We start from the raw sequence: 27,125 nt of genomic DNA, 5'->3' as shown, positions 1-27,125 counted from the left end.
ACTGTACATCTATGTGTATTCTAGGATCATCTAAATATACTCTAAGAACACTCACCAGGTAAAATTTAATCAGAGACTTAGGCAGAGAAATGTCTAATTCTTTGATCCCTCGTGGAATTAGGTGGTGGAAGGTGGCAAGGTGCTGAACATGGAGTAGTTCTGCAAATGCACGAAAACAGAACACCTTGAAAATATGAACTTGAATGGTGAGTTACACGCAACTGAGCAGCAGGTAAGACAGATTTCATTACTGTAAACCGAGTGTCCTAAACTTAATCTGAGTCTTTCTGTAGACAACTAAGCCTATCATTGTAGTTATCTACTGAATATATGAAATGCACATAGTTTTTGTAAGAAGTAGAGCTGGTTGAAACATATTCTCCTGGAACAGTTTCATGTCAGAAGATTAGAATTGACACTTCCCCCCAAAATACATGCATTCCTTGGGAGTCATTGATGGAAATCAGTGGGCAGCAGGGCTACCCTGGTTGTTGCCCTGGCAGGCAAGTGGATTGCTTGGCTGACCAGCTTCCAGCCTGTCCCATTGAGCAGTCGGGGAGACAACCACCAGCTTAGCTTGCCAGCTCTTTGGCTGCCTGACTGACAGATGGACTTGCAAGCTGCCTGGCTGTCTGTCTGCCCAGTCCTTACTTTGCCTGCTGAGTGATTTACCTACTGCCCAGCTCTTCGGCTAACTGGCAGGCTGCCCAGTTTGCCTGGTCATGGATGAGGTTATGGGCCCAAAATAGTTTGTTCTGCAAAGCAGGAGGCTGCAATGTTGGTATTTTGTTCCCATCCAATCTGAAATGTCCCATGAAGCAGAAATTCCTGTCTCAGCAAGCTTTAGTAATCAGTTTACAACATTTATCCATGTATTCTGTGCTGGCAGTTATGAGTTCTTAAGACTGAAGAAACACCTCACTGGAATTGTTTGCATAACATTTGACCGACTCATTTTAACTTCTCAAATTTGTCTTTACAGAATTTCTCTAGCAACATCAGAAAAGATTTTTAGATAGGCTTGTAATGTGATATTAATCACTGGCTCTATTTTCACTGAATTAAGCTACAACCCAAGCCATAAAGTACTAATGAACCCTAATATGGACTCATGAAAAATCATAATGATGACAGTCCTGGATATGTGGCCAATATCTGTGCCAAGAGGACTGAAATTTTTCTTACTTACCAAAAAGAAAAAATATTAACTCATTTTAAGGATGGCAGGAGTCTGCCTTTTCTCAGAGTACCATACCTTGAATAGTTCCAATTTCAATTTAATCACACTGTCCTAAAGATTTTGCTCTGTTTAAATAATGAAAAAAGGTGGTATAAAAGTTGTATGAAACCAGCTTGCCCCAGGACAGGTTCTGTTGGATGTAATTACATATGCTTCAACAACTGGAGCAATGTGTTGTGTGGAAGGCTTTTAAGGTGACAGAAGTTAATTGTGCAGGTTTAACGGTAAAAAGAAAATGGAGGGCAATGACCAATGCCCTGAGAAGACACTGTTAGATTTTTTAAAACTAGAGAGAGTAAAGATGCTATTAAACTACAAATGGCCAATAGGGGATACATTTTATCATATAGGAGAAATAAAAGAAAACTCTTACCTGAGTGGAAACTAATGCACCTCAAGAAAGCCTGTCAGATATAAAGCTCTTTATGATATACCTACATATAAAATAGGACAGTTGCCTGTAAAGCTGGCTGTGATATTTCCCAAGTGACACTGGTCTACAAGGCAGCACAGTAAGAAATACCGCATTTTTTCTGCAATGCTGGTAATGACAGTATATCAGAACTGAAGTGTAGGGCTGTGGAAAACATTCAGACTTCTTTTTTTTCTGATTGAAATACACAAAGCTTTTTGAAAGGAGCCTCTGGGTGGCATTTCTCTAATGAACAATGAAATTTCTTTCCCAAGCTGTGACAGATTGTCACAAAGAAGACAAAGGGACTCTGCATGCTTATAAGTGGTTTATTAGGGAAAAAAAAAAAATCAAAGACTTGATAAATTCTCTCATCAGCTTATACTATGAATATGCTATAGCAGCCCTTTATAATACAAAATGCTAGGCTCATAATAAGTTTTGTTCTTGTTCCTGAAAAATACATTTTCATTCCATATGGACTTTCGAATATTGGGTATCAAGTCTCCCTTTATGAGGGAGCCACTAGAAGCACAGCGTTGGCTTTTTCTTTTCTTTTTTTTTTTTAGTAAGCATGATCTCTTGAGTAATAGTCCTTGTTCAAGGATATTCCTACCAGTACATTAATTGCTACTAATAAATTAATTATATTGCATTGAAATACTTAATAAAATAGAGGCACACTCAAAAAGTGAAGGATTATTGTTGAATTTTAAAGTTAGATTCAAATATATCAACTTTACTGCTTATTCTTTCCTGTTCTACGGACACCTGATTTTGATGAACTAGAAGCAAGCTTAAAAAAACTACAGTCTGCTTAAAAGACAGCAACATTTCACACGAGAGAATGCAAAGAGCAATATGGCATTCACTACACACAAATCTACCTGTCAGTGATTAACAAATCTTTAATTTTTTTTTCTTATGAAAGGCTCTTAATTCTTAGCATTTCTCTCTAGAGAGCCCTGACTTCTCCATGAATTAGTTTTTTCAAGGATAGCCTGGTACTATGTCCTCCAGTTTTAATTTCACCCTGCTTTCTCGTTACCCATGTTACAATGAATATATCTTGTAATCCGATTTCTTCATTAGTGTACACAGGAACAAATAATCACAATTATTCATAAAGGTACTATTCCACTCCATTCCTCTTAACTAGTTGAAAAATTTCTTACTCTTATATCTGTTCAAATTTTCTAGTTTCATTGAAAAATGTTTCATTTGTTGCCATCTCTTCTGATGTTTCCTGTTTACAACTGGATGTCCCAATAAGCAGAGTCATGTAAACAGCCAACATTTTCAGAATTCCCACAGATCTTTGCACACTTTTTTCAGTCTAGTCCTTAGAAACAAATAAAAGAGCTTCTGGAGCAGAATTAAGGTGTCCATGCTCAGATCCCTGTGCTTCGTTACAGGGACAGCAATCTGACTTTAGTCATGACCAGAACTTCATAGTTCAAAGAAGCCAGCACCTCTGAGGCTCCATGTCTGTGAAGAACTGGAAAGGAAATCTCTGTAACAATAGTGAATTCTGGTACTTAAATTCTTCTTAAGTCCTCTTTAAGGAACATAAAGTGACTTAGGGATTCCCCTCCAAACAGCAGAGTAAATAAGTGGCTCAATCTTTCAAATATGGGCTCCTTTATTCTAGTCCTTACATAGCTTGATCCTGCGATTCCTTCCATGTGGGTGGATGCTCGCTGATTTTGTTTCTTTGTTTATGTTGCAGTTCCTGTCCCCTCCTGACAGCAAGATGAGGGATTTATGCTCAAACAAGTTAGTTTCTATGCATAAATGTATATTATTAAAATAAATAAAACAACAAAAAGTTAAAAAGTCATCTAAGCAAATCTTACTATTTTCAGTTCCTATATTTGAGGATGAAGTGGCAAGAAAAAGTGTTTTATGCTGTTACTAGAGCTTGCAGTCATGTAGATAGAACATTTTTTAAATAATAAAGGACATAATCTTGCAAGATTTGTTTCTTTTTATTAGGATGAGCAATTTTATTGAGTTCTGCTGCCCATAGATTCAGTTTAGCAAAACTGCTTTGTGAATATTTTAACCCCAGACTCAAGCGTAAATAAGTCGCTGGAAAGGGCCGTTGCTGAGGAAAATAAAAGATACAAGCAAATACCTGACCTGTACCTCTGAAAACCAGCTTATAGTTTCACAAGGCACACACATATTTTACACTTTTTATGTTTTGTCTTGACCTTTTGGAATGTTCCCTCTTAAAATGGATATCACTTTGCTGAAAAGCTACAATTCCAACTATGGCAAGGTGCTAGAAAAGAAAAGTTGATTAAAATAATCATATAGTAACCATATTAGAGATCTTGCTTAATAAGATGTGTCTCAGTAAATAGATTCATGGCCACAACAGAAAATGTTTGACTCTCTTCAGTAATTATGAGTGTGTTTTTACATAACATGCACAGTTGACCTTCAGCTTCTAACTGGAGGTGTCATGACTGTCATGTCAGTGCACTGGCTTGCTTCTCTGATGTTTTGTTTATTTTATCCCTCCTTCCTTAACAGGAGAAAAATTTTCAGGAACTTTTGGCCACCATAATGATTTGGTGGTTCATTCAGCCGTCACTTGCTTGCAGTCTTGTAGTTGTACCATCTGAAGCACTGGGAATAAAAACGGAAAGTCATTAAACAATGAAAACACAAAATTATAAATTTCGACAGAACATATTTGATAAAGCCTTGATGCTTATTATGGCAGCACAGTTAGTCACCAACTTGCTATGTTGGTGTGATGTTATGCAAAAATACAGGGACACAGTGGTATATTCGCTCTTCACTGACTGAAAGACAAAAATGAAAATACCCCTGGGCAGAATGTCCCTAACAAACACAGTGTTGACATTAAAATGTGACAGGATGACAGGCACAATGGTATAGAAAACTTGATTTACTCCTACTGCATGAGACATGGTGAAGGTAATGTATGAATAATCCAGAGAAGGTTTTGATAGATGAAACAGCTTAATTCATCTTTGTCAGTTTATGTGTAACATGCATATTGATTCACTTCTCGCTACTTAAAGCTTGGTGTTTGAATCCACTGCAAATCAACAAGATCATTTGGTTCCATTACAAGGGCTTGGATTATCAGGGTTTATCTACTATGCAGAGACTTTCTTCACTCATGAAGCCCATTCAGTATGTGATTTATGCTTCTTACAGGACTGATTCATTAAAATTTTATTATCATTTTCCCACATTTTATTCTGAAGACTCAAAACAGAACTACCTATCAGATTTTCAAGGTCTGAAACTCTTCTCTTTGTTTTTAAATGTATCCATAACAACTGTAAACTTTTCACTCAGTAGCCAGCCTTTTATTTTAAAGTAGTGGCAACAATGCGGCTAGAAAGGTCCTGAACAACTGAACTCCAAAAGATCCTGTTATTTATCTCTTTGTAACATGCTCTATCAGTTTTACTTCAATAATACTGACACTGATGTTCAGATGCCTTACATATTGAAATATTCAGCACAGAGAAAATAAGGTGCAGGTAGAGTTTGCCTAGTCTCTAGCTAGTCTGAGAAACCAGAATCCTTTTCTGAAAACCAAAATTAGTTTAGCTTCTAGTGCAAGCAAAATACATGCAGTCATACCAACACGCTTATTGTTTCTCCACAAGCCTATGTGGAAATATATTACTGTCCAGTTAGCTGGCAAAGAACCTGAGACTATCACAGCATCCCACAAGTATATTTTGTTATATGCCTAGCTGAGTAATCCATCCTAAAATAAAATCTCTCCTACTTCAGATAAAAGGAGTTTATGTGCAGTTAGTGACAAGTAGCATAGGAAAGGCAAGGAAAGGGGAGATCTGGATTAAGGCTCTACCAGAAACAAGATTAGCTTTGCAGAGAAGTCATATATATGCTCTTAACTTCTGTGTGATGACCTTTGTGCTTCTGTTATGAATGGTGGACATTTAAATCTTAGGGGAACATGATCTCCCCTCTTTAAAAACAAAAACCAAAAAAAAACAGTGTGATAATGTGATTATTTTTTCACTGAGGATGGGTAAATTTGGTCAGTCAATAATTTAGTTATTCAAAAATATATAGTTTTGGTTGATCAAATTAGACACACACAAAAGAGAAGAAAACCATTTCAGAAGTGTCACTTCAGTACCTACAAAACATTAGAGGCATTCCAAAGCCATTAAGTTGTTCTGATTCTCTTTCTCTTTGTCTCAATTAGTGTTGAAGTAATTTATGCCAAATGGAAGAGCTCTGACAGGGAAGATTGAGTGATTAACACCTGATGACTTGCTGTCCTGGACCATGGAAAGATTTTGTGCATATTCCTGCTGACTTTTAGCAAGAAAGAGAGGACTTGAAATTTAGTATCCCAGAGATAAAGAAACACAAATCAGATTTTCTTTTTGCTAGACAATAAAAAGCCTGATCTGTACTAATCATCTCCAAAAGACAAGTCTTCCACTCCAAACATATCTCCAACATATGTATCATATGCAAAGGGCTGCCCTTTTCATCTCTCCTTTGAAGCTGAACCCCAAAGAAATAAGGGAGTACTAGAAAGATGAAATTCTTTAAGGAGTTTCTCTCTCTACATCATTTTCCTTCACTTTAAACAAACCACCATCTTTTCTCGACCTCCTCTTGTTATAGCAGTGTCCTTTTTTCCTCATCTCATCAGCAGGTTGCTATAAAATAAAATTAAAACAGTCTGGGTTTTCTTGCTTCTTGTCTACCAGATGATGCAGCATCTTGGTAATGCAGAGAAACCTTAGCAGCTGTGCCTTCTCAGGCATTATCCCCAAATTTAACCTTCTCTCTTTCCATTGTTTCTGTTATGGGTAAACGCGACAAATTGACAACCACTCGGGCCGGGTTGCATAAATTCCAATTTAATAGAATAATTGAGCAAGTCACAAGTAAGCAAAACAGCGCTGGGCGGCCGGGGAGTCTCCTGCTCCACCAACGGCGCGCGCAATCCCCCGCTCACAGTCCCCTTATATGCCTGTAACTTCTGTGGTTGCGCCGGCTGTTGCTGGGGGGGGTCGGGATGAAAGCTGGCGTCTTCCTCTGCGTTGTACGTGGTGCCTTTCAGGTCACGCGCATACATTTCACAATACAATATCGCTCTGCTGACTCAGTACAATCATTGTGGTGATAGCCGGTACTTAGCGCCTAGTTTCATGATAAAATCACTTCACGAGTTGATGTAACAAATTATTACCTATCACAATCCCCCCTTTTTGTTTTGGTCCTTTTTAATTTGTTCATCAAATCGAACAACAGCCTCCTGTGCCAGGAGGAGCATAGGGTTATGCTTACTCTCATCTTCATTCAGTTGTTCATATTGACTTCTTATCAACAGTAGGTGGGCAGCTTCGAGTCTGCTTTTAGCTAAGTTAATTATTCTATTTACTATACACGGTCCGAAGGTCAACACAAGTACTAATAAAGCCAATGGACCCGCGATTGTAGACAATAGGGTTGTTAGCCAGGGAGAATGACCGAAACATGATTCATACCACCCTTGCTGGGCTTCTCTTTCCTTTTTACGTCTTTCAAGGCCTTCTCTCAGTTTCGCCATAGTATCCCTGACAACTCCTGTATGATCTGCATAAAAGCAACATTCTTCTCCTAGGGCTGCACACAATCCTCCCTGTTGTAAAAATAAAAGGTCCATCCCTCTTCTGTTCTGTAACACCACTTCTGATAGTGATGTTAACGACTTTTCTAAGGCGGTGATGGATTTTTCTATTCGTTCCAAGTCCTCATCTACAGCCGCCCATAGGGTGCTAAGGCTCTGCTGTTGTATCACTAAGGAGGAAATTCCGGTTCCCGCTCCCACTGCCCCGAGGCCCAGTAAGGTGGCTATAGTAATCGCGGTGATTGGTTCCCTCTTTACTTGGACCGGATGAGGGGTGTCCCAATGATCGTACATCACTTTTTCCAGATGGTACAAGATCCTGGGGACTACTTCTACTTGTATACAATATTCTCGGGACTCATTAAGCACCCTTAAGGAGACACAAGGAGTCAGGCCGGTTTTTGAGCATATCCATCTAGTTCCTTTGGTGGGAATAGCCCATCCATTTTTAGGGATGTGGTTTTGCAATGATATAGATCCACACAGCTTTTTCTTTGATTTTGGCACTTTGCCAATACACATTCCTATTCCTGTAACTTGCTCCATAGTCAATCCCTTCTTCTTATCTTCCCATTGACACTGTGAAGCTGGATCATTGCTTAAGGTATATGTCATATTTACTCCTATTGCTTCATAAAAAGGGGGTCTTATGTCGTAGCATAACCAGCAATGGGTAGTTATACTAGGGGTTGTAGCATTTAATACTTTGTAGGTTGCTTGCACAACCTTCCACAAAGGATTGTCTATCCTCTCTGTGGCTTTACTTTCTGAGATTACAACAGTATCTTTCGAGGTGGGGTGATTCATAGGAATACTTGTCGAATTCATGATCGCACCTGTTGGTTGGATTCCTGATTCTACTCCCTTAACAACTAAATTCGGCCCTATTGCTTGAGGAGTAGGTCGCACACTTTCTTTCTTTATGAAAATTAATCCACCCCTATCGGTCCCGGTCTCCCAGTACCAGACTCCCCAGGTCTTTCCCAAGAACCATCCCGGATCTTCCGGACGGGTGATATTTATCATTAAATATTTACAAGTTCCCAGGGGGGTATAGTGGGGACTTCCCCGATACCCCAGCTGGAAATCCTCTTTAGGGGGGATACACCCAGAAGGCCCCCATTTTACTGATAAAAACTTATCTGATCCTGCTCCTGGAGTCCAATCAGAGGCTATAGTTTCACATCCCCAATAAGCACAATAATAAGAGTTTACAGTATCCTTGCCCAGGATTAGAACTAGGACAAAAGTAAAACCCCATATGATCTAGACATGGTTCAATAGGCACCAACTCACATAAAGTAGCTGTGAATGTAGGACTCCCGGGTACACTTTGTACTTGGATCACTGTTTGATCCTCCCACCTTATTAATGACCACTTAAGGGGTTGGTGTATATTATGTTCCCCCTTTGATTCGTCTTCCTAATAAGCCTAGCACAGTCATCTTCCAGAGGAGTAGTGGACCCGTGGCTGGGCTAACGGATATTTTACGAACCCTTAATGCCTTGGAGGGGCGATCCGTGATGCCAAGTGTCTCTGGGACTTTAAAGAGTCTGGGCCTTACAATTTTGGGTATCCCTGCTTAGGAGGTGGCTTGTCGGCCTTGATCCCCACAGTTTCTATACGTCTCTGTCTCCTCTGCCTACTCTTTTGCTCAGAGCAGCAGGGTGTACCGTCTTCTCGACAGCAGCCGTATTCTTCAGGGGAACCTCCTGTATGAGCTTTTTGGATTTTTAAAGGCTTCCCAGTTCTCCAGAGTGACACTCAACATACGGCACGGTCCACCTACAATTGGTGTTTTCAATTTTGGCCTTATGTGATCGGGGTGGTTGGCGTAGGTACAACCTTTCTCTGGTTGTACCCCTTTAGCAAAAGCTTCCCACCATTCCACCAATCTTTTCTTGAGATCCCTTTTTAATGTCAAATGGGTCAATTTGCCATAACAAAGGCGACAACTGCCGCTAGGGAGGTACCCGTGCTACCAATGAGTCCACTACTTCTCTTTACAAATCCTATATTTATAACACACAAAGGGATAACAAATACAATGTGAGGTTTTACAAAATGTGGTCTTACTTATCGAGGTTTCTAGGTTTCTTCTTAAAGGTTACTTTTAAATTGTCCGGGTTTCCAAAGGCTTCCCACGATGATTCTGAGATCGGCCCTTTAATTCTGCTGGCATGTGTCCATCCTCACTCTGCGGTGCGAATAGCAGTGTCTGTGGTAAGCAAGACAAGGAAAGGTCCCTCCCAGTGGGGAGTCAAGGATGAGTCTTTCCAGGTTTTAATTAAAACCTTGTCTCCAGGGTTAACTCGGTGAATGGCTACATCTAGTGGAGGTCTCTGTACTATTAGTCCTTTCTTTATCAATTCTTGTCTTCTCTTCATAAGCTCTGTAATATATTTCTGTAATAATCTCTCTTCTGCTTTAGGATGTTCTTTTGGTATTTCTAAATCATATGGCATCCCATATAACATTTCAAAAGGGGAGACTCCTGTGTCAGTTCTGGGCTGAGTTCCTATATTCAACAAGGCTAAGGGTAAACACTTGATCCAATTCATCTGGGTTTCCATCATTAGCTTCGTTAACTGTTTTTTTATTTCCCCATTCATCCTTTCTACCTTTCCCGAACTTTGAGGATGCCAAGGAGTGTGATGCTCCCACTTGATCCCTAAAGGATCTAATGTTTCTTTAATGACTTTGGATGTGGCCCCCTGTCTGAGTCTATGACCGATACATTCCCACACCGGGGTATGATGTTTTCTAGCAATATCTTGGCTACCGATTTCGCAGTAGCTCGGGCTACGGGAAAGGCTTCTATAAAGTAAGTTAAATGATCTACTATAACTAATAGGTATTTATACCTGCCCACTTTCGGGAGTTCTGTAAAGTCAACCTGTATTTTCTCAAATGGCCTCTTGGCTATTGATCGTCCCCCTGGGACTTTTTCTCTGAGGTGCTGCTTGTTAACCTTCTGACAGGTCAAACATTCTCCCACTAGTCTTTTTGCTATGTCATATATTCCAATGCACATATACTTGGTTCCAAACTGGTCTACTAATGCTTGCACTCCCCAATGAGTCTGTCGGTGGAATTCTTTCATGATTCTCCAAGCCACACCTTTGGATACAATTTCTCTATCATCGGGCAACACCCATTTACCTTCTTTTTCTAGGGCTCCTATCTGTCGTAATTTATCTGTTTCCTGTTTAGTAAAACTCATCCTGGTATCTAGCTTATCTTGGCCCTCTTTTCCTTCAGACAATAGGTGTAAAGCTGCCTTTCTTGCCTCTTCATCTGCTAGATTATTTCCCCTTATGTGGTAAGATGTGCCCTTTTGATGGCCCCTAACGTGTACTACCGCGATTCTCCGAGGTCCCCTCAGAGCTTCTAAAGTTTTTCTAATTAATTTTTCGTGCACTAAATTCTTCCCTTGCGAATTAATCAGTCCTCTTTCTTCCCATATTTTCCCAAATGTATGTACTACTCCATAAGCGTATTTAGAGTCGGTGTATATAGTCCCTATTTTGCCTTTTAAAATTTCTAAGGCTCTAAAAACCGCATACAATTCACAAGCCTGGGCCGACCAAGTTTTGTCTAGGGGCCCTGATTCTATTAACTAACCATCATATCTCAGCCCAGTAAATTATATTCAGCTTCGGGAACTAATAAAAAGGATCCCACACTTAATCGAGAGTCTGATTCTATTTTCACATTTTTAATTACTGGTACCTTAAAGGGTTCTCCTTTAGCTCCTATCACTTGTAGTTTCTCTGGGGATGGTTTACACCCCCAGGGTACCGTTTGGACAGTAGATCTTTCTGCCTCAGAATCCACAAGGAATTCTACTTCTTGTCGCTGGGGACCCAATTTCAATTTTATCAAGGGCTCGGTTCCTTTATGAGTCCCCAGCAGATAGAGCCCCTGACCCCCCTAATCTTCTTGGAACATTTGCTCATCCTGCATTCGCTTCCTGCAATTCCTCTTCAGATGCCCTTTCTTCTGGCAATAAAAACACTCAACCTGCCTCAAGTCCCTCGTCACGACTTCTCTGGGTTGTCCTTCTTGGTGAGGTGGCTTTCTTTTAGGTCCATTATACGACCTAGGGGGTTGCGCCTGGATCCCTCTCTGTCCTTCTCGGACTGCTGCCACCAGAATCTTTGCCTGCCGCCGATGAGTTTCCTCTTCCCTTCGCACATGCACTTTCTGAGCTTCCCTCAGCAGTTCATCCAGTCCTCTATCTTGCCAATCATCTAACTTCTCTAACTTCCTTCTGATATCTGGAAAGGCCTTTGCTACAAACTGTGTTTTCAATAGAGCCTGTCCCACAGGGGTACTGGGGTCTACCCTGGAATAAAGTTGCAGGTTTTTCCTAAGTCTCTCAAGCCATTCTGTTGGTGTCTCATCCCTTTTTTGTTGTTCCATGAAGGCCTTATTAATATTTTGCCCCCTGGGAACAGATTCCCTGATTCCCTGAACTATTATGGTTCCTAGATCGGACATATGTGTCCAATGCTCAGCATTCTGATTGTCCCCGTCTGGCTGTTGGGTGGGCCATTTGATATCTGCTGTGGGACCTTGTTGGTGCTGTTGATCCCAAATCCGCATCCCAGCCCTACGGATCATTTCCCTTTCTTCCACTGTAAATAATATGCTTAAGATGGATTGTAATTCCTCCCATGTATAAAGGCTAGGACCCAAAAACTGATCTAGTTTTTCAGCCACCCCTAAAGGGTCTTCTAATAAATTCCCCATTTCCTTCTTAAAATCCCGTACATCCCCTGAACTCAGGGGCACGGACACAAAACCCATCCCTGGTTGCGGTCCTCCCATGGGGAGTTCTCACAAGGGGTACAGCTGATCAGGTCGCCCACCTCCCCTCGTTTGACTCCTCGTGACCCTTCGGGTTTCTTCTGGGGAACTAGGAGGGTATAGATCCCAGTCCAGGGTTGTTGGGGGGGGGCTATGAGGAGGGGCTGGTATTGGGTTTTGAGCTGGAGCTGAGGGAATATAGGGGGGAGGAGAAACGGGAAGTTCCTCCAATATTTTGCTTTTCTTCCTCGAACCCTTCTCTTTCAGGGTTCCCAGGGAAAATATCATGGTTTGAGTATCTGGTCTTATTCATAAACTAGCATACTCACTTTCTTCTAAACTAAAGGGCTCCTTTGAATTCACATATATATTTGGGGCCTGACATATCCAATTTTCAAAAGACCCGTATATTGGCCAATAAAGGGGGTCTCTTCTAATCTGCTTCCCACCCCATACTTGCATGCAGTAATGTACCATTTTCTCTCGACTTTTGCCTTTTCGGGAGGGCCAATCGTTCCAATACTTAATCATTAATTCTAAAGGGCTATCGACTGTAAAGCCCTCTATGGGATCAGAAGACTTGCTCTTTTTCTGTCCCATCTTCCGGAGCACACACACACACGCTCAATCGCTCCCCTAGGTCGTGGCCCACGCCCTCGCGGACAATGGGAACCGCACTACTGTAGGGTCTGCTCTCGCTTCGTCCTTTGGGGACGTCTCACTCAGACGTGCTCCGGGGATCCCACCCCAACAGAACGGAACCACTTACCAATACTTTACTCAATCCTGAGTCTTCGTTCGGATCTTCGTGCACAAAGTTTACGGGATACTGCAGTTCTTTTGCTTACTTGTCCTGATTTAGGGTTCGGAAATACAGGTTCTGGTAGGGGAACTACCCACTCAGGGGCCATCCGAAGACGGGATGGGGCGCCTCCCCTGAGTCAGAGTCCCGAAACCAGGGAAGCCTGCATCCGAGTCACGGCACCAAATTGTTATGGGTAAACGCGACAAATTGACAACCACTCGGGCCGGGTTGCATAAATTCCAATTTAATAGAATAATTGAGCAAGTCACAAGTAAGCAAAACAGCGCTGGGCGGCCGGGGAGTCTCCTGCTCCACCAACGGCGCGCGCGATCCCCCGCTCACAGTCCCCTTATATGCCTGTAACTTCTGTGGTTGCGCCGGCTGTTGCTGGGGGGGGTCGGGATGAAAGCTGGCGTCTTCCTCTGCGTTGTACGTGGTGCCTTTCAGGTCACGCGCATACATTTCACAATACAATATCGCTCTGCTGACTCAGTACAATCATTGTGGTGATAGCCGGTACTTAGCGCCTAGTTTCATGATAAAATCACTTTACGAGTTGATGTAACAAATTATTACCTATCACAGTTTCATTCTCACCCAAGATGATAAATGACCATTAGACCATAATACGGGCTTTATCCATATATCATACTACAGCACTTTTTTTCCTGTGAGAAAAAAAGAACTTGTGTTGTCTTCCTCTCTTCTCCAGACTTTAACAAAACACATGCTGGGAAGTATTGATTAGATATCTAAATAATATGGACTTGTTCTTTCAGAAAGCTCTTTACTGTCTTGCCTTGTTACAAAAAGTCTCTTCAGTTTGGGGTACAGTTAAAAATATTGCATCCATTTATGGATATTCCTGCAGTGAGAGAGCTGCTAAGAAGTCAGCCGGGTATGTCCAGAAAACACCCACCAAAATAGCTTAGTCCACACATCACTGTGCTGACTTGCATCCTCTCTCTGACTTTGAGCAGAAACTCTACCCTAGCCCTGAGAAACTCCTCCTGAGGAAACTTCACATGAAACCAACAGCATTGTTTTTTGCAGAATCAGCAGTTTGTAACAAAACCCTTTTCAAAGCTGTTAATGGTGAGGATAAATACCGAATAAGCTTTTAAGGCAGTTGGGGGAAGAATGAATAATAGGTTCACCCATAGCAAGTTAAGCTGCCCCAGCTCTAAATAAAGAGAAATTCTGAAAACTAAACAAAGCCCTTAAAGTGTTTCAGAATGACTCCAACACTGGCATGTTTTCCCAGAGGCAAGCTGATCACACGCTTCAATGTCTCCTTTTCAATTCGCAGCCAGTTCTTTTAGTCAGGTTTTAAAGACAGCAGCCTGTGCATTTGCATCCGATCCCCTGGTGCAGTTTGCTGCAGGCCTGGCCTCTTCACTTCTGTGTCCATAGCTTCCAGTGCTGTGGTTATGTGAACCATATCAGCCCCTAGAAAAGGAATAAAGGGACATAGGTTGCAAGGTCTATGTGGCAAGTTCTCTACAACTTGTTGGATTTCCATGACCTGATTCCATTTAAAGAGCATTAGATTTAGTGCAGCAGGGACTCTTCTCTAGGCAGACCCTAGAACAGCATGTGCTCCCTGTCATGAGGGAAGAGGGGATCTGCTGCTGCATTCAGCCTCCACCACTGTTCATTGTGTTGAAGTGTCAGTAAAGATTGTTTTCTCTGGTGGCGTCTCCCACATTTGCATTTAGTCATTTATCTTCAATACAAGTGTAGAAAACCTTCTCAAAGTATCAAAGGTAGGAATAAGCCTACAAGTGTTTTAGCAGATGAATGGTAGAAAGTCATTTAATTATGCTGCTTGAAACATCCCGCACAGCCTCCCTGCAATCAGCATAGTAGAAATACTGTCCTCTAAAATGAATATCTTTAAATGCAGGATATAAAAATCCTTGTTAAGCAACTATTATATATAAATAAACCTCTCAGTGCCTGCTGTACTGGAGAAATCAGGCATTTGTTACGAGAAATGGTAAAGTTTATGAAACAGAGAGTGTTTGATCTTTGTTTATGTTCTTCAGTGGCTTTTTTTTGGGGGGGGGGGACAAGCAATCCCATTTTCAATCCATAATGGGAGTGATTTTGAAGGTTAGCTACAATTCTTAGTGGGATTAGAGTTCATATAGAGGCTAGAATACATATAGACATGTCTATCCATATCCCCATCATCCTGCAAAATAAATTTTGTCTGAGGATGCCAGTTCTTATTGCAGATAATATTGGCCTTTCACTTTTACCTTTTCATTCCCATATGTGCCTGAAATTGGCAATGATGTACTGAAAACCTGTTCCATTGCTTGTTAGTAGAAAGGTAACAAGAGAATTCAATTAAGATTCAGTAACCTGAATGATCTTCCTTTCAAGTGGGAACAGCCTACAAGAGTGAACTGATTTTCTCAATCTGGACTTCAGGTGTGCGATAATTAAGCAATGAGTTAGTATGTTTCTGTGCAAAGCTCAGCCAGTCTTTAAGACTGTTATCATCAGACAAGCGGTCTTCTCTTCTCCCTGTGTATCTTACCTCCCTCTCGATAGTTCTGCCCCTCCTTTTCACTGACATCAGCACTCATTAAAGACTTCCTGAAGCTGATTCAATTCACTGAGTAGAAAAAACTATTCACTTTTTTTTTTCCCCACACTGGACTTCTGCAAGGTTAGTGCATTTGATTAGCTCACAGTGGGGTCCACAGCTGATGTAAAGCATGTGGCAGGAGTGTGCAGACAGGAGCAGGAAGTAAAAAGGAGGAAAGAAAGAGAATGAAGTGGTACCGCTGTATATCAGCTGGGATGAACAGTCAGATCAGCTCACCCTACCCTGAGGAATCTTCTTCTTAAAGTCATGTTGAGGGTACGCGTGGCATGTGAACTGGAAATTCAAGACAATTTCTCAACAAGGCCTCTATCTCACTGACCAAAAAAGGGAGAAAATGCTAGTCCAGGTAGAAAGGTAAAGTGTTTATGATTATAAAAAGACCAGCTGAAACCCTCAAATGGTTAGGACACAGGAAAAGGAAAGGTATCTGCAGATATGTGTTGGTTTTTTGTAGCATTGTAGATTTTGTAGGTTTTACATTCCATAAAATGTGCCTGGCTCCAAACTCCTTTGCTCACTATATGTTCTTGCTTTAACCGCCATGGAGTCCTCAAAAGAGTGAAAGATTAATCCAAGGGATCCACAGGTTCAAGTCAGACTCCAGGTAAGACACAGCAGCTTTGAAAAGGTCTTGTGTGGGATCAGCATGTAGGCAATTAGCCTGCAAGAAGTCCAGGTCTTGGGAAAGAGTGCTGGGGGAAAGATGTTTACTTAGTATGTATTTAGAGATCACAGACACTGTTTCTTCTCTGTCCAGTTCAAGTGGAAATACAACTCTATGAACAGACTAAATGCAGAGTCTTGGCAGCTGTCCAGAAAGAAGTTCTCTGCCAGAGCAGAAACAAGTAACTACACTTAAATTGAAAAAGGTTATGCATGCAATACTCTAGCTATAAAGAAAAAAACATGTTATTTTGCATATCCAGGTATCAGATTTGTGTTAGGAATATACAGAATGGTCAAAACTAGATAAGCCAATTTTGAGTAAGCTGGTTTAGATTTTCAAAGAATTATCCAAAGTATATGAAAATATAATCTCTTTTTGCCACTTGCAGACTTTGAGAGATTTTTCTAGGTAGTGGAGATGAGGTTTCTGTTCCCAACATTTGAGAGCAAGAAGAAAGAGACATTATTGGATGCCATGAAAACAGCATGGAAATAGGCAGAAAAAGGACACTAGCAGGATCAATCATTTGGCTACTTCTTTTTTTTTTTAAGATATAAGGACCAGTAAAAATCATAGACTAAAGAAAAGTTTAGAGACTGCCACAGAAATAGTTGTATGTTTTCTGTCCTTTCCTATTACTTTTGATTTTTAGCAGATTTTGTGAAACTACATGTATTCTTCAAGCATTTTCAACATACACCTGCTAAAGATAGCCAGTATGGTAACTTTGAACCATTATGTTAAATCATGGGTTTATCTGAGGAGTAATAAATTACCCTGATCTCAGAAAATGAAATGGCAGTGGGGTCAAACTGCTCCTTAGAGAAATTCTATACAAGTGAACAGACCTAAAAGAGGATAATTTTGGTCCAATTTTTCAAAATGTGCTGAATAATACAAACCATGTGATCCAATGTGCCAGATCAGTGTAGAATACATTGTCATACGATGTCACCAAATGTAACTCAATGCTGTTGGGTGCAAGCTCAGTTTGTGCCCTGAGAGATTTAATTCCTTTTTTAAAGCAGTAGTATAATTATGTTTAGAGAATCTATTTTCCTAAGAGAAAATAAAGAGAAAACTGCCATATTGGCAGCACTTTGAAGAACCCTATTTTTTTTAGCATGTGTTCTCCTACCAGAAAACAATTCATATTGGTAGGTAGGACAGCTCAGAATTTTGTTTCTCGTAAAAGACCTCAACCAGAATGACAATAGTGAATGAATGTATATTTTAGTTAGTTCTTTCATCTTTGAAATTTATCAAAATATATATTTGTTTTGTGGAAATGTGGCTTCTGCATCCTAAAAAAAAAAAGAAAAAAACACTGTTTTTCCTACACTAGGTTACTTCATTTAGTGCCAAATTAAATAGCTTTGTGTGCAGTTTCAGGCCTAAAATTGGCTGGTTTATGTAATTTAATTTTGCTCAATCTGTGAACTTCAGTAGCTGAGTAATAGCTGGCTGACACTGAATTTTCATATAGGTATGAAAAACATAGCAGTGTGCTCAAGCAGCTTTTGTAGAGCATATGCTGTTTTGCTCATTCTTTTCCTATGCCAATAGCTTACCACATTCACACCACTATACAAATATATGTTTTTAGTACCATTTAAAGCAAACATATTCACCTTTAAGGTAGAAGAACTCTCCTATTTAATTAGCTAGTGAAATCCTGGGGAGGAAAATAAAACAAAAAAAAAAGTCTGTCTTAGTTCTGCTTGTCCTGTTAAGAAAACGTCACTGGTTGCTGTTGAGGTACTTGTGACTACAAGTACATAAGCCTTAATCCAGACACTGTGTCATCCGCCAGCAAGTCTGAGAAAACATCACCATCTCTATATGTCCAAGTTTCAAGAGAACAAACTGCTTCAAGTAGTGATCCACAGGCTAAACCCTGCTTACCAGGCCCAACAACTAGCCTGGTGAACACTCTCATGTCTTGGCCCTTAGGTCACAATATGCCTAAGGCAGTTGAAGTCCTGACCTGGTCCACGTCAGTCTATGACTGAGACAAAAGTGATACAGAAGAAAAAAGAAGAGAGCCAAGGACCAGTCTTCCAATCTTTCTGCATTCCCACATTCACACTAGTAACGATGCACAAGTAATGATGCAATGAGGCCACACCTGAAATGCTACATCCAGGTCTGGACTCCACAGTACAAGAGGGATATGGAGCTGCTGGAGCAAGTCCAGTGAAGGGTCACAAAGATGATAAAGGGACTGGAGCATCTCTTACGAGAAAAGGCTGAGACAGCTGGGACTGTTTAGCCTGGAGAAGAGAAGACTGAAGGGGGATCTTATTAATGCATATACTTATCTGAAGGGAGGGTTTAATGAGGACAGGGCCAGACTATTTTCAGTGATGCCCAGAGACAGGACAAGAGGCAATGGGCACAAACTGAAACAGAGGAAGTTCCATCTGAATATAAGGAAAAACTTCTTTACTTTGAGGGTGACTGAGCATTGGAACAGGTTACCCAGAGAGGTTGTGGAGTCTCTATCCTTGGAGATACTCAAAACCTAACTGGACACAGTCCTTAGAAACCTGCTCTAGGTGACCCTGCTTGGGCAGGAGGGTTGGCCTAGATGATCTCCAGAGGTCCTTTTCAATCTCAACTATTTTGTGATTCTGTGAACTCTCAACAATAAAAAAATGAGGAAAACTGTCCTGCCTACTCCTGGATTTTTCTGTAGTCTGTCTCACTAAAAAAAAATATTGAAAGTCTTATTTCAGAGTGTTGAATCAAAGACATTAAGACATATTAACTCAAATTAATTAAAGGTCAGAATTTGAAGTAGATCATTTAAAGAACATTAAACAGTCATGTGAGCAGCCTCAGAAATACAGTGGAAGTACTTCACTTAGCTTAGTTCACTTCAAAAGATACTCACATGAGGACTTAATGAACTTTAAGTAATACACTTTAAATTCAGATCTTGAGTTAATTTGGCTACCAGGTAGAGAAGCCATTAATTGACCACAAAATCATTTAAATCAATGTCTTTTTCTGAAATGGTTGAGATTTTACACAGAAGGTGACAATGGGCCTGAGAAGCATGGACAGCCCTGTCTGAGGAAGTTTCCATCGCATGCGAGAGAGTTGCTCCCAACACATCAAAGACTGGGTCAGTGCAGTGTACTTTCGTACTCAGGCAGCCACAAACTGCTGCTGCTATGAGCAGGTAGTGATCCCTGTCACAAAAGGAGTGATGCACTTCATTCATAAGAGGGAAGCAGCACTACATTTATTGCAGTAAGACAGCGACTTAACAAAGTTCAATCATAAATAAGAACAATTTAATGAGGTTCGATTGGCAAGGTTCACTTAGTTATTTACTGCATGGAGGACAGGGTCAGATGAATGAGCAACGGAGACCCTCCCGTTGAGTCAGGAGGTTCAGACTGGACCCCCTTGCTTTCTAAACTCCTTTGGAGAGGAGCCTAGGTGCAACTGGATCCAGTCCTAGTCTCAGACTTGGTCAACGGTTTATGTCTAGGGATTATGTGCACAACTAGTCAGAGATATAACTCAGCAAAGTTTCACGAAGTTTGTGAAAGTTCAGCATGCTGTTAATCACTTACCAAGGATCTGTTGCAGGTAAGGAATCTCTCTCAACCTCGAGGAGTAACCTTGAGAGGCGTCCCTGCTCAAGGGGAGGTTCTGCAGTGCAGCCTGCTGCCGTGCAGGAGAGCTCCATGCACTCTGGGCTGCCCCCTATTTATTGGGGGGGAGATGATTGACTCATAGTCATATTTGCATACTAGATGGGCCTTAGTTGACACATGCTCAACTAGCCCCTACATACGTGCTGTTTACAGGGAGGTCAGGCTGAGGGGGAGAGAGCACATCAGTGGAGGGGAAAGGAGCACACCGTCACAGTCCCCCACCACTTTGCTTTCATGCTGTTGTGTGAAAGGTGTGCAGGTGGTGTTTGGGATTGTCCTGCCTTCCTTGGCCAGTCTCATATTGTTCCTGAAGAGCTTTCTGTCTGCAATACCCTTAATGCTGCTTCACACATCTGCTTCCCCTGGATCTTCACAGATCCTCCAGCAGTCTTAAGCCTTGTAATGTTCCTAGCTACTTCAGTCTTCCTCTAATGATCTCTGACCCATCAATGGTGCCCCCATGTTTGCTGCTGCTCCAGGGCGTCTTTTTCTCCTCAGGCCTTCAAATGCTTGCTTGACAAATGAGTATTTAATGTACTATATAAAGTGTTGAAATAAATGGCAAATGACAGATAAAATGTTGAAAATAACAAGCTACTTCAACATGTTATGCTTCATCAGCTTTTTATTTCAACACTTTACACTCAAAGTGTGAAAATGATAGGGTTTATCAAGGGCATTTATCTTTGAGTAACATTAGCATGTAGGGTTGTGATATAAAACATCCACATCAGTTGCCAAATTTCCAATGTACAGTTTGAAAAATTTGCCAAATCCTGTTTACTTTCCATGGATTTTGCTTACAAGGCTGTGATGTGAATGTTCATAGAGAAAGCTAGTAACCAGAGGCCCTTCCTTCTCTTAAAGTAAACAGCAATACTAACTGATTTCAGGAGACTTGGTGACTGCTAAATATGAGACTGTTTAGTGTAGTGAGATGCTGGGAGAAGAAACTAAACAAGAGTCAGTGACTCAAAGTATAAGAGGTTGATAAACTGCTTTCAGCAAACTATTTAGTCAATGTCAAGCTCTTTTGTGATTGTTAATTGATTGAATTTGTAGTGCTATAGTATCAGACAAGCATCTGGGCTCAGTCATGCCAGACATCAAGACTGAGAAAGATCCAAACAGTTTGTCACATAAAATGCAATAGAAAGAAGGCATTTTTAATATTTCAGTTAAACCATTTGTTATTTATTTCTATTTATAAACATCAGAGGAACATGTTCCATTTGCTATTTTTATATACTAATTATTATTACTCCTGTGCAGAACCATCTGAATCATATATTATTTTCAACTGCATAAACATAAATCTCATCCGGCAGATAGGAGGAAGATGCAAGGATCTCTGATGGGAATCTCTACTGTTTCTGAAAAAGCTTTTACTTGCTCACAGGAAAGTTTTTCCAAAGCTCTTAGTTAAAAGTGAATTGTTCCACCAAACACAATTACACTCAATCCTTTCTTTCAGTGCCTAAGAAAAAAAACTTTAATCACAGCTTTGGAGTGGTGCAGGAAGATAGACGATGTGGTAAAGGTGGCCTGAGGAAGGATAGAATGTAAAAGCATCCAGGACAGTCTTTATTTGCCAAAAAAAAAAAACCCTATTTTTTTTTCTCTGAAGGTTGGTGACTGATTTAAAGTTAATTTTATCTTGCCAATATATTAATAATCTATTTTGCATACCTGAACTAATTTATGAGCTTTTCAAATATTAAATCTGACTATTTGCATCAATGTGCTTTCTTCTAGAAACATAGTCCTTTTTTACAGTGCTGTGTTCCTTAGGGTTGAACACTGGTGACATATTCCATTTTGTGCAACTCAACCACCTTTCTACAAGTTATTGATATAAACACATAACATGAGTGGAGTTATTCAACTTCTCCCACTGCTGGGTAGACACCACATTTCTACTGAGTTCTGAATAATGTCTATCAACAGAAGCAAAGCTTTACAAATTACTGTAAGCAGTAGAAGCTGAGATACATACCCATGGGCAAAAAGGAATTGGAGGAGAAAGGAATATCATTATTTTCATAATATGTCAAGTTTGTAGGCTTTAAAGTAATTATAGATTACAGGATATACAGAATGTAGGGTGTCCACATTGCAAATAGGATTGAGATTGCTGCAGCTATCCCAGGCAAGAGGTAAAGCCCCCATGAGCTGGTTTTTTAACTGGCCTCCCTGAACACTTTCAGTATACAGTTACTTATCAGGTATATAGTATTGAAGCAAAACATTTGGACTTTCAAAGTGCTTTCAAGGTTTTTGGAGAGATAGAATTTGAACAGAAGAATTCAGTCAATGTAATGCATACTTGAAAATAGTTGTAGTCAACCAAAATTTCATTGTGTTGAATAAAGTATCTGAGCACAGAATTCCAGCCAGTCCTATAAAAACATACTTTAGTGCACTGCAGCAAAGGGAAATATAAATTTTTAAGACCTAAGGTATTCTGTGAATCATAAGTTTGCATCCATGTCAGTTGTCACTTCACACAACATCTTGTGACATCCTTTTTTTTCCCCCCTTAAAAGTTAAAAAATGCAAACTTTTTCCTGCAAAGACTTTAACTTGGGGTTCTGCATTTCTTCTGAAATCACCTTGAGCAGAGCAGGGAACTGCAGTCTTTAGATTGTTTTTAATTGCTTATCAGTTGCTAGAGAAGAAATATATGTAATGGTTCTGACTTTGGTCTTGGCAGAGGAAAAAAAAATGACTACCACTTTAAAAAAAAAGTTTAGGTAATATATATACAAACATAAATCTACAATGTCACATTAAGGTTTAGGATCATCTCTCACAACGTCCTGCAGAGAGATCCTCAGAAACTGGTTTCACACTACATATCCTGCATACCCCCTGAATTGTCACAATAGCTATATTTGAGCCTGTGCAGTAGATTGGTGAAATGATCCACGTTAAGAATGTCTTCTCCTGTCTTCTCTCCCCCCAAAATATGGCATTGACACAACAGAGGGGTCAAAATCTGCAATACAAGGGCAGCAACAGTAGTCAGGAATAAGGTGAAGGGGGTATTTTTAAGCCAATTTCACTGCAGAAGAACAAAACTTATAACTGCCCTCTAAATGCCCCTTATGATTTCTTTCCTGTGCAGCAGTACATAACCATTTGAAATGGATCAAGTCCTCATGGTGTCAAGCTCTCTACAAATACAAGTCCCCAAAATTATTTTAGTCTGATCAGACATTTCAGTCTAAAACTTGAAGTAGAAGGCAAAGAACGGAGAAAAGAAGTGACTTAGGTCATAGGAGTAAGAGACTAATAGAGCTGGGATAGAAGTTCAATTAGCCTTGTGACATCCTATCCGTTCAACTACCATGAACTATTAGGAGATCTTCTCTTTCTTTAACTTCCAGAGCTCATTTTTACTGGTATTCAGCGTCCCAGGAGACTGAAGGTTAACTAACCTCTTCAGGTCAGGAAGCAGGGTATGAAAGACTGAGAGCATTATGTTTTTGCCAGAAATCTAAAATTCATACTCTTGTAGGTTTTTTTTTTTTATTACTATTGAATATCTCTGTTATATCACAAATCTTTGAAAGAAAACAAGTAAAACTATGTTTTCTTCATCATTATTTTGGAAATTGCTTGGCATAAAGGGTTATTTATCCTATTGAGTAAATCTGTAAAGAAAAGCAGGGTGTTAAACTATTTTTTCTTTTTTTTTTTCTTTAGGTGTACTAATGATTGTTATATAAAAAGTTTGTAATTAAGAATCATGTGATGAGAATGTTTAAGGAAAGCTTGTTAACAGCATAAACTATTTAGTATATTCATTGCCTGTTTAAAGCAAAAAGGTGCCACACTGCTGTTGGAAATAGAACCAACTTGTTTCGAAAATTAAAAATGCTTCTTTTTAGGAAGCTTTAAGTCTTTGTAAATTTGTGAAGTGATAACAGAATGCAAAAAGTATGCCAAGAGTAGGTGCCATCTGCAAAAACAATTTAAGAACATTGTATTGAAACTCAGGTTTTTCTTACTCTTGATCTTCATATTTCCCAGGTCTTTTCCATCAAAAAATATTTAATGAAAGCGGATGCAAATCATGTGTACAAGAAATACTTGCAGAAGACTCCCAAATACTTGCCCTGCTATCTTTTAATTGGACGTTTTTCCTTCCCATTTAAAAATATTTTAAGTTAATACATGTAGCAGAACTAGAATAATGAAATTTAAATAACTGAATGGAAAAACAATGCTGAACAGTCAAAGCAGACAGGTAATGAAGCCATACATCATGCTTAAAAAATTCTGAATAATCCCTCTGTAAAAAAACATGCGTTTGTTCACAGATAATCTTCAACAAAAAGAATAAAAACCTGTAAAAAATTTCTGGAGATTGCTTGACCAAGTTAAGTTTCGACACAAAGTAAGCGACACATTTCTTCTTGAGTCTGTGCCAGTATGTTTAAAACAACCTTACACATTTAAATAGCAGGGCTTTGAAGGGTTGCTATGCAATGCTATAGTTAAGGGAATATGTTAGCCACAGAGTTATACATCTGCAGGTTTGAAATAAAAAAATTTGGTTGTAATGGACTTATATGTCCTTGATCTTCACACTTGTTCCAAACTGATGTCCTTGAGAACTGCGCAAGTATATGAAGGCATGTCTATAAACTCTAGTTAGCAAATTGGCAAAGTTCCCCATATATAGTGGATTTGATTCTAACTCAGTTATGCTGTAGGGTAAGTATTACACATTTTCCAGAAATTATGTAGCAGGTTTCAAAGTAATATTTTGTAATTTTAAATAATATATGAGTTTGAAAGGGGGGGAGCTGTTCATTTCCAGTCCTGCAAGTGTGTTTCTTTCAGATAAGTAAGTGAGAAGACTGAAATATCATTAGATGCTGCCAGTACAAAATGGCATAACTCCATGAACAGTCTTTGACAGACAGGGCTTTTTTTTTTTTTCACTGATAAATTTATAATGGCAGGTATGTGTTCTGAATTTAATATTTCTCACCCAGTTCTTATGTAGGATGGTTTATATTAATGAACTCTAGGCAGCTGAAGCAATACTTATGTTGATAATATATATCCCTTCACACAGGGCAACAGGATTCTCTGGATCTTTTCTGAACAGAGATGGGGCACATTAAGAAAAAAAACCCACAATTTTTAAATAAGGACTTCACCATCCTCTGGCTATTTTAAAATTTGTGCTTTTCTCATAAGAATGGTTTGGTCTTGGATATTTCTAATGCTCATATTAATCATAAATGACCCAGTTACCTAGTAAGTGTGCTTGAAAAGAATGAAGACATGATCAGATAAATGCTCAACATTCAGGTTTCCAGCAGCAAAAGCACACTAGAAAGACAGATTGTCAGAAGTGGAGAAAAGGGAACTGTGAGATTGCTCTGTAGTTAAGCCTTTCTCTTTAGAGGGTAAAATATTACAACTCAGGAGGATGGAGAAAAAAGCAACTACCAAACGCTGATTAGCCTGGGAGACTCATGCCGTTGCAGGAGATTTATTAGTTTACCTGGTATGGCATGCACTCTGTCATGTAGAGTTGCAGCAGGAGTGTTGCTGCACATGGTCCACCCTGACCCAATGTCCATTGTGCCCTAGAGGCCTAGACACATGGCCTCCCTCACATGGCCCATAAAATATGCATGTTCTGGAAAGAAGATAAAAAAGGGTTCTAGCAATGTTATTTTCTACTTTTGTATTTGAATCATTTTTAGAAAAGAGAGCCTACCAAAAAGTTAGCACAGGGATAGAGAGTCCTAAATTATTATGTATACAGCCAGCTCAATACGAATAGAAGTGCAAGCTGGTGAAAATGAGGATGTATTTTCTTCTTACATCTACAGTAAAGTGATCATCTTCCATCTAATGAATGCAGCAGCATTTGTCTGCATGGTGAAACTGGAAAACAACAGACTTAGGGTAGAGAAAGAATCCTGCAAGCGATGCATAATATATTAATGTATCTGGTACACAGTAAAAGCCAGTCAAATCCTTTGATATCAGTGAGATCCACCTGAAGGAGAGGTTCTGTGTTTTGACTGCTTAAAGCTCACTGAAAAAAAAAGCCCAAAAACCTCAATTCTGCTATCTTCTAGCATCATAAAGAAAAGGACAATGAAGTTACGTAGCAAGTGCACACAGTCAATTCAAATACAATAGATGTCTCGTAGGACACGTCTAGAGAAGGCAAAATACCCCAAAGAATAGTATTCCCTTAATTCCTGTCCTGAAGTTAAAACATTTGCTCAAGGAAAAAGCTCATTTTCTATCTTTGTCGATTCCTCTTCTTTTCATCCCAGAATATCTTTTCAGAGAAGCAAAGCTATATGGGTGATTCCTGTGCAGGCCACCCTCCTTTATTAATCCCAGCTTAGCTAGTTGAAAGTTGATCTCTAGATATACTGTGGTATGTTTCCATGATTTATTTTAGCATTTATGTGAACAGTTTGTCTTCTGCAGTGTTACTGCCATTATCCTTTCAATATATCCAGTGGATCTTGGCTTCATATACTACTTTCCATTCAACTTCTGTATGTAAAATCTCATCACTCAATACCCAACATCTTTTAGATTGCTCTCACACCAACTGCCTTAGTTATGTCTCTCATTTAAAGTAACTTCTTACAGCCCATAGAGTAATACTGTTATGCTAGCGCAGAGGTTTGATATATTTGCATTTTGAGAAGTAAGGTTTCTGTCAGTTTATAATTTCATCAGTTTCTGTGAAGCACTTTTCCTTTTATGCTCATCCTTTAAGGAACCCTTAGCAGTGACCAAGTTTCCTCTGTGCAAATAGGAGTCTTGCATATTCTTTGACTTCACAGATGCCATATTTCATTTGCCTTTCTTATTATCTCTTTTTTCACGTTGCAACCACTTTATCTTCCTGGCATTTATTATGAGTCAAAGTTGACCAAACCAATCTTTCAAGGTTAATTATTAATTTGATTCATCAATAATTCAAGCATTTTTTTCAGTTGTGTGATGTCATCTATGTTAGTTAAGGATTTCAACTTTAGATCATCTCAAGTCATACCCTCTACATCATTTATCATTCTTACTGTCTAGTTTAAGAATATGATGAAAAGCTATGGTGATTCTGTGCTTCCTTATATTATACCAAGCTTTCACTTGAAACAGCTGTTTAATTTTCATTAATTTTTGCAGTGGTGCAGGTATCCTCATACATAACTGTCATAATTGCAATTATCTTATCTGAATGCCATGTG

This window comes from Apteryx mantelli, chromosome 2 (assembly GCF_036417845.1).
Source record: "Apteryx mantelli isolate bAptMan1 chromosome 2, bAptMan1.hap1, whole genome shotgun sequence".
Lineage (NCBI taxonomy): Eukaryota > Metazoa > Chordata > Aves > Apterygiformes > Apterygidae > Apteryx > Apteryx mantelli.
This window is presented reverse-complemented; position numbering follows the sequence as displayed.